General features: G+C 36.1%; 1 protein-coding gene across 2 annotated transcripts in view; it reads right to left on the reverse strand.

Moving 5' to 3' along the window:
- The window catches only part of LOC131435498 (guanylate cyclase 32E), a 110,676-nt gene extending 104,340 nt beyond the window's left edge, over positions 1 to 6,336 (reverse strand). For both annotated transcript variants that reach the window (XM_058603466.1, XM_058603464.1), the window contains exon 1: positions 5,206 to 6,336. The gene's annotated coding sequence lies outside the window, so the exon portion shown is untranslated. The remainder of the gene's footprint in view (positions 1 to 5,205) is intronic.
- Between the last annotated feature and the right edge of the window lie 2,621 nt (positions 6,337 to 8,957).

The following is an 8,957-nucleotide window of genomic DNA, read 5'->3' on the forward strand; positions in this document are numbered from 1 at the left end:
GAAACTTTTGTTTATGTTTGAATGTGAAGTAACTACACTGCTAGAAATCAGCGCTTTTTGCCTTTTTCTATAGAAAGGTAATAAAATTACTGAAAAATCCGGCTTTCGATTGGAGTTCCGGATACCTCTTGTGTTAATAACATTCAACTCAGTTCGACGAAATCGGAAAATGTGTGCGAGTGTGTATGTGCGTGTGTGCACTTTTCAAAAAAAATTCTCTGCACTCGATTTTCATAGAGATTGCAGAGTCAAAGATCAATTGGATGTCACTTCCGGTTCCGGGTATATAAGGATATAAGTAACGTTCTCTCTCCGCTTGATGTTCTCGATGATGGCGGAACCGATTTCTACAAGATAAGGGTCGTTTGAAAGCTACTTTTGGGTTGCGAATAAGGTTCGAAGATCGAATGGCTGTCACTGCTAAATTCAGAGATAACCAACAAAACGCCTATTTTCTCCGTTTAATTTTATTGAAAATGCTCTGACCGATTTTAACATTTCTAGGCTCGTTTGGAAGCTATCAAATTTAAACAATAAATTTCAGATATTTCCTGTTCCGGAGATATATTCGAATAAATGTTTTAACCGACAAGTTGCGTTTTCTTTTCTTTTCAGAAATTATCCTAATGAAAACTGAAAGCTCATGATTTGGCAAGATATTTACAGCTGTGAACAAAATACCGAGTTTCTGTGACTAATACGACTATATATTCTCACATATGCAAGCAGGAGTGCCTGATAGCGTTTAAAAGGACCGATTTATTCCTTGTATCAAACGAAACCAGCAATTATCGATCATCGGTTAGTACTGGGAAATTAATGAAAATCTTCATAATCCCGTCTCAACAATCGAAAGAGAAAATAAACAAAAAGAAACTGTCATTTGATGATGCACCGTTTGAAACAGTTCACCAGGAAATGTTACACTTTTAATTGATCGGCTTATAAGATATTTGTGTTTTCAGGTGATGGAGTTATGGATCGTCAAACAAAATCATACAGTTCATGAAGGATAAGGTGTTTCTGTCAGTCGACGAAAACGGAAATCTGATTTCTGCATTGAAAGTTTAAAAATAAACTAGATAACTTTCATAGCAGAAACCTTATATAACAAGTTATTGAAAATTTAACATGTACATCAATTTGTCAAATTCGTTGAAATTCACGAATAATATATTTATTTGTTTGACTAGTCGACTTTAAGCGCTCAGTCCATTGAACATGAAGTGTCATTAAAACTTATCTGCTGTTTGATTGATGAAATTCAAGTGTAATATGTTATATGTAGTTTCTTATTTCGATTAAATGAAATTTGGAATGATTTACACAATTAAAGTGTTGACTCAAATGCGATCAAACTCAGTCCAACACATCGATTTTTATCAATGTATCTACGATGATATCGAATTTACCCTTCATAATATTCATTTTTTGTGTCATCATTCGTTCGTTGCTTTTTATTAATAATGCAAGACATTGTTTTAATTGATAAAAAACGGAAGCGGGACTAGCAGCTGTGACAATTGAGCAAAAGAATGAACATGACAATACTGCTGGTACGTCGATGATTAACGGTAAAGTGCATGATATATGATCAATGGATGAAGTTTTTTTATCATTTCATCAACGATTCATCTCAATAGACTTCAAATAGTTTTCCCTAACTACACAGTTTGATTCTTGTGATTTTACATCTTATCAGATGCACATAAATGGAGCGTTATATTTCACACAAATTTATATTCAAGATCATGAAAAATTGTGTGATTTAAAAATAACATGGCTTGAAAACGAAAGGAATAAAAATGAAAAGATCGACATCAACAACGCGACTTGAGCCGGAAAACATTAGATCACAAAGCACACCAGTTAGTCGACTAAGCCACAGAAGCACATATTTGCTTGGCTGGTAAATCGTGCATATAAATTCATATAGTCTCACTTGCTAGCCGAGTGCAAATTACATTCGGAGCCAGTAAATTTCTGTACGAATGGAATATTGTGTCATTTGAGAAGTTAAGTAGTTATGAATTGTATCGTTTGAAGAATTATGTCACTTGTAAAATTAATAATTTCTTTCTGTGGAGGTTCAATAATTGGAGCATGAGTTTTAATGACACTTTTTAACTACTAATCCAAAACTAGTTATGTAAAAGTTACCAATTGGGCTGAGCTGAAGAAGACCACCCGTAGCTGCACTTCGTGAATGACTGAAAGAGTAATATTAGAGTCACATAAGCTTCGCGCAAAGAGAAAATTCGTCAAACTGGGACCTCAGCCACTGCCCGATCTTTCTGTTGTTTGCTCTTGCAACCAGGCTAATTTGGTGAACTTGTTGTTTCAAATAAACGTAAAACGAATTTTTTTATTAAAAAAAAGCGTTGAAGCATTGGGTGGTATTGAAAGTGATTTATTTCATATTTCGTGTAATTAAATTCCTTGGTTAATTTTATAAACCCTGGTAACAATACTCTTCTTGAATATTTCTGCGACAAACAATGTTTGTTTACTTTGCTTGTTTGGTTCAAGGTATGGCAGTTGAGCAATTCCAGAAATGCTTAACAGATCATCAGACTCGTCCTTCTCCGATTTGGATGAAACTTTGCACATGGCTTCAGTATGGCAAACCATAAGTTTTGAGCCGATGGAGTGGTCAATCCGACTCACGACTGATTTTTAAAAAGGGGTATGTATTTTTGCATTTCACAAAAATTGCCTTTTTCAAATCGTTGTAACTCGGAAACCGTTAATTGAACAAAAATGGCGTTCAGGAAGAAGTTGTAGGGAACGATTGGGCACTTTAAAAAATAAATACACTGAAAAAAATTTTTGATTTTTTTCTCAATAATTACAAAATAATCCAAAAAAGTTGAATAAAAAAAATCAGGGTTTAATTCCTTTTTTCTAAATTTTTATTTTAAAACCGTTATTAAAACCTACAGATTGATGGCTATCCCTTCCGTGCCTTTCGAAAAATGAAGAAGTTACAACTAAAACAGTTTACGGATGCATGCTCAAGCTCTTCTCGTTGTAATTCGGAAGCCGTTCATCGTACAAAAAAGGCGTCCAGGAAGAAGTTGTAGGGAATCAATAAGGCACTCTAGAAAAATATACACTGAAAAAAAAATTGATTTTTTTCTCAATAATTTCAAAATGAACCAAAAAAATTAAATTAAAAAAAATCAGGGTTTCGATTTTTGGTTTTTGATAATTTTTCATTTGTGCTTCAGGATGCTGTTCAAAGCCACTATTGGAGCAATGATCAAGCAACCATTCATCCGTTTGAAATTTATTATAGAGAATCAGAAGAGCTTAAACATTTAATGTCGTTTTTCATTGAGAACACCTATGGAGTGTTTTGATCGATTCGAGCACTTTTCGTGCAGTCGGGCAATCAAAACAGGTGCACTGTGTTTCATTGATTTGCACCGCACGAAAAAAATGGACTTTCGGGGCAATTCGCGGGCAACTATTTTGCACCCGTTTTCTTTTCCGGGCAGCAAGCGTGCAAACCAAACTTTGCAAACCCGTTTCATTGATCGGCTGTCAGGGCGAAACACTGGCACCGAGCGAGTGGAATCAATAGAAAACGACATAAGTTTCATTGTGATTTCAGAAGTGCTTAAACACGATACCATCGCGGTTCAAGTGTTTATTTCACTCTGAACGTCATTTTTGAAAGACAAAATTCAAATTAAAAAAGCAATATTTATATCTGACGGAACTGCCTCGCAGTACAAAAACAGAAAAAAAATTGCAAGTCTCTGTAAATTCAAATCAATGTATAACATTGATGCTGAGTGGCATTTTTTTTGCAACTTCTCATGGTAAAAGACCATGTGATGCACTCGGGGGTGATTTAAAGCGAATGGCACGACGTGAAAGTTTGGCTAAACTACATAAACACCCAATCACAACTGCAAAACAATTATACGAATGGGCAGAGCAGAGACGTCGAGATGCATTCACGACGATGTCTTTTTGTTACGTGTCACAAGAAGAATATGAACGGGATGTGACCGAGTGGAGTAGTGTTTATAAGGATACCTAAATGATTCCAGACACACAGAAATACCATTCTTTTGTTCCGATTTCAGAAACCACAATCGTCACAAGACAATTCGAATGACGATGTACACAATTTAAAAAAACTTAAAACCTTAAATATAATTAAGAATTATTCATGTACATGTAATAATTGTAGATATAGCAAGCAAATAAACAATTCATGGAAGTATAAAAAATGGTGTTATAATTAAATATCCAAGTATCTCAAGAACAGCTACTTTTAGATGAAAGGATATCATGAACAAATTTATTGCCTTTAACCTGTAGAATAATATTCTGCTGTTTAAATGATTGTCTTTCAACGAGAATTTGAATTTCGAATATGTCTGTAAATTGTTTTAGCTGTAACTTCTTCATTTTTCAAAAGGCACGAATGGGATAGCCATTAATCTGTAGGTTTTAATAAGAGCTTTAAAATAAAAACTATCAAAAAAATCGAAACCCTGATTTTTTTTAAATTTAATTTCTTTAGTTCATTTTGAAATTGTTGGGAAAAAAACAAATTTTTTTTCAGTGTATATTTTTTTTAAGTGCAATATTGATTCCCTACAACTTCTTCCTGGACGCCATTTTTTTACGATGAACGGTTTCCGAATTACAACGCGAAGAACTTGATCATTTGCATGCACCCGTAAACTCTTTTAGCTGTAACGCCTTCATTTTTCAAAAGGCACGGATGGGATAGTCATCAATCTGTAGGTTTTAATAACAGCTTCAAAATAAAAAATTATCAAAAAATATCGAAACCTTTATTTTTTTTATTTAACTTTTTCGGATTATTTTGTAATTATTGAAACATTTTTTTCTGTGTATATTTTTTTTAGAGTGCCCAATCGATTTCCTAAAACTTCTTCCCGAACGCCATTTTTGTACAATTAACGGTTTCCGAGTTACAACGATTTGAAAAAGGCATTTTTTTTTAAATGCAAAAATACATAAGCCCTTTTTAAAAATCAGTCGTGAGTCGGACTGACCTCTCCATCGGTTCAAAACTTATGGTTTGCCATACTGCAGCCATATCATATGCAAAGTTTCATCCAAATCGGAGAAGGTCGAGTCTGATGATCTGCTAAGCATTTCTGGAATTGCTCAAAACCGAAATAATAACTAACGTTTGAAAAATTCACCAGAACTCACCTCAATAGAATCTTCTCATTAATACAGATTTTATCCATCGGACAAAATTTCATCAGTATGAAGTCATACGCAAATTTCCCCGTCCAACTGGTTGTCCGACTTGGATTGGATAAAATTTCCCACTGTGATCGAATGTAAATATTTATTCGCAACACATGCTGCCGCACTGTGTCACATCATCCATCGCCACGAACCAGATCGTGACGTTTGCTAGTTGTTCAATTACTTCAAGCACTCATACCACTAGTAAAACCGGAAAATTAAACCATCACAACACGGATCAAAAACACATGTCACACTGAATTGGTACCTTGTGATAAATGGATAGGAAAAGTGTGCGAAAAAAAGTCCAAGTTTCAACTTGAAAATCTTGTTTATAGCACGAATCACTCAAGGTTATCGTTGTAGTTCAATCAAAAGAGAGGCGCAAACCCGCTCGCGATTTCCACAACACACACACATAATTCGTCGAGTGCGAGATGAAAACTAAAATTGTAAAACTAGAACGCGGCGTCGCGTAAAAACGTTCGACAAACCGGCCCACAGTAATATGACTGTTCTTGCGCTGCTCACGAAACGCCGTTCGGTTTTCTTATTTTAAAAATAAATCTTCGCATTTATTACATATATTTTCTTCCTCGTTTTGTCTATAGATTCAAGAAGACAGCGAAAACAAAACGTTGGCAAGATCATTGAACTCCATTTTCATGCGTGAATTTTAAAATCTTGCAAATCTGGCTCAATAACACAACACAAACAAACTCATATGGTGCTGCTGAATTTCACGAAAATTACGAAGCCTTCCTCTGTCTACTTATTGACCTCGCATGCTCTACAGTTAGGATCCTTGCTAATGATTACTAAGCCTTTCGAGCTGACCGGAGGAATTCACCAAGAGAGCAAAATCACTCAGGTGAAAGTGAGTTGCATTTTTTATTATTCGTTTCACTGCTATACCAAACTTAAACCATATGCATTCCCGTGAGGTTGCAAGTAAAACAAATACACTCAGATCACTTGATCAGTTAGTCAACACACTACACTGCACTTTTTGTGCAACCACACCACACAACTGTGTCACTAGCAACCTTAGCAAACACTCCAAAAAAAAAAGCGTCCGAACCCGGCGAAGTCACGCGGCCAACTGAACAGTGCAACTACTTCGTCTGCCTAGTACAGGCTCCTTACACACAATGTAACTGAAAATCGAAACACCCAACATTTTCACAATTCATCTCCCCCTTGACGGACCGTTTCGCTTCGCACCGAAAAGGCTGATCGTCGTGACTAGGAACATAATCACACGAACATAGCCGAAGCGCGTATGCAAACAAAAACACCGGTCAGCTGTGGACGAAACTCACCGGACTGAAGTGTTCCGGAGGCGGCAAACGGAAAACGGAATAGAATGCCGCCAATATGCACTGGGCTGGCACGCATACTACGTGCGGATAACGTTATCGTGTGTAAAAAAGCAACAGACACGAACGCAAAACACGTGCTCGTTCGGCTAGGATTCGGTTTTCCATTCTGGTTTCATTCATGCGACTTTTCATTGGCCGGCAAAAATGGGTAAAACTACACTCAAATAAAAATTCACGTTCGATTCACTTGAAAAATCACGTAGAATGGTTTCAAATGTCAAATTGAATATTTTACGTGACGAAAATGAATGTTATACGAACATCCCCTAAAATGAATATAGTCATCACATAAGGTTTACGTGAATTGACCAAACGTCAAACAATCTACGTGAATTTCCAATGTGAAAAACTCGATTTTAAAAATGGCGAGCAGTGGCCCTCGAAGTGTAAGTAGTGTAAATATTTGCGAGAAAAGTTATTTAATTACAATTTTTTACTCCATCGACCGGACCATTCCAGTATGAAAGTTTCCATGTGTTCAACTGGACCGAGTGCCTGCGTGAGTCCGGAAGTTTACCCCCTCCTGCCGAATGCTTCAAACAGGCCGTCGGTATGGAGCTAAAGACACTGGAACCATGTAATGCGACTTCAACCTGCATCGGTAGTGTTGTGGGAGTTCTTGGATCTCGACTTCGGTTGGATGGCAGTGACAACAAAAACGATTTCTGGAGGCTTGTCGATTTGAGATACCACGACGTTATTAGTTGCTTTTGAAGCCATTGGAATTATATGACATTTTTCTGAAATAAATGTTTTATATTTCATGGCATTTTTCATTTCATAGATTTTTATCAAAATCTGGAATCTCCCTTTCGACTTCAACCAATATATAAAATAGTAATTTTCTGGTATCTAAATTTGATATGAACTGATAGATAAATGTGATATGAACAGTACATTACATTTTACCTATGAAACACGTAACTTTTACTGGATTATGCATTAAACAGCTTTTAAATGCCAGTCCATTAAAACCTACGTGAAAAGTAGGGTGGAAAATATTCACATAACTTTTCACGTAACTATAATATGATTATTATTTTGAGTGTACCGCAGATGAGCATAGTCGGAAGCGAATAGCAAAATATTTAGTTTTGTGACATTATGGCTAAGACCATGGTTTGCTTCATCTCGCCGCAGAATAGTTTGTGCCATGTGAATAATTTAAATGTTTTGGAGCATTTCCTCGTAAATCAATTGAATCATGCTTCGGAACTCTTTGCATAGTTGTGTTGATTAATACATCTTGAATGTGAGCAATTCCAGAAATGAATTCCAGAAATGAATAATGAATGAATCATCAGATTTCACATACTTCGATTCGAAAGAAACTTTTGCACACGTTTTCAGTATGACAAAACATTTGTTTTGCACGGATGCGCAGACCATTTCGACTCAAGACGGATTTTTAAAAGGGGCGTATGTATTTTTGCATGCACTTCACTTCAAACCGTCGTATCTCGGAAACCGTAAACTGAACAAAAATGGTGTCCAAGAAGAAGCTGTAACAAAGCGATTGGCATATTGTCGCAAAACTGAAATGTAGAGGCACTTTTTGTTTAGAGATGATACTTTCAGCAAGGGCTGTCAAATCGTTAGGAAAATTTTCAATGACTTCACCTTTTCAACGATTTCTTATAAAAACGGGCAAATTCATTTGAAAAATCATAGTAGAAGTTGAAGAAAAAGTTTTTACTATTTTTTTAAATGATTCTATTTTAACCCTCCATATAACTGATGGGCCCAGCCAGACCTTTTCAGTTTTTTACCATCAATTTTATATAAAGGGTGATTTTTTAAGAGCTTGAGAACTTTTTTAAACAATAAAACGCATAAAATTTGCAAAATCTCATCGGTTCTTTATTTTAAACGTTAGATTGGTACATGACATTTACTTTTTGAAGATAATTTCATTTAAATGTTGACCGCGGCTGCGTCTTAGGTGGTCCATTCGGAAAATCCGCTTTTTTATCGACAAATTTTGTTCAGCGATGAGGCTCATTTCTGGTTGAATGGCTACGTAAATAAGCAAAATTGCCGCATTTGGAGTGAAGAGCAACCAGAAGCCGTTCAAGAACTGCCCATGCATCCCGAAAAATGCACTGTTTGGTGTGGTTTGTACGCTGGTGGAATCATTGGACCGTATTTTTTCAAAGATGCTGTTGGACGCAACGTTACAGTGAATGGCGATCGCTATCGTTCGATGCTAACAAACTTTTTGTTGCCAAAAATGGAAGAACTGAACTTGGTTGACATGTGGTTTCAACAAGATGGCGCTACATGCCACACAGCTCGCGATTCTATGGCCATTTTGAGGGAAAACTTCGC

Source organism: Malaya genurostris, chromosome 3, assembly GCF_030247185.1.
Source record: "Malaya genurostris strain Urasoe2022 chromosome 3, Malgen_1.1, whole genome shotgun sequence".
Lineage (NCBI taxonomy): Eukaryota > Metazoa > Arthropoda > Insecta > Diptera > Culicidae > Malaya > Malaya genurostris.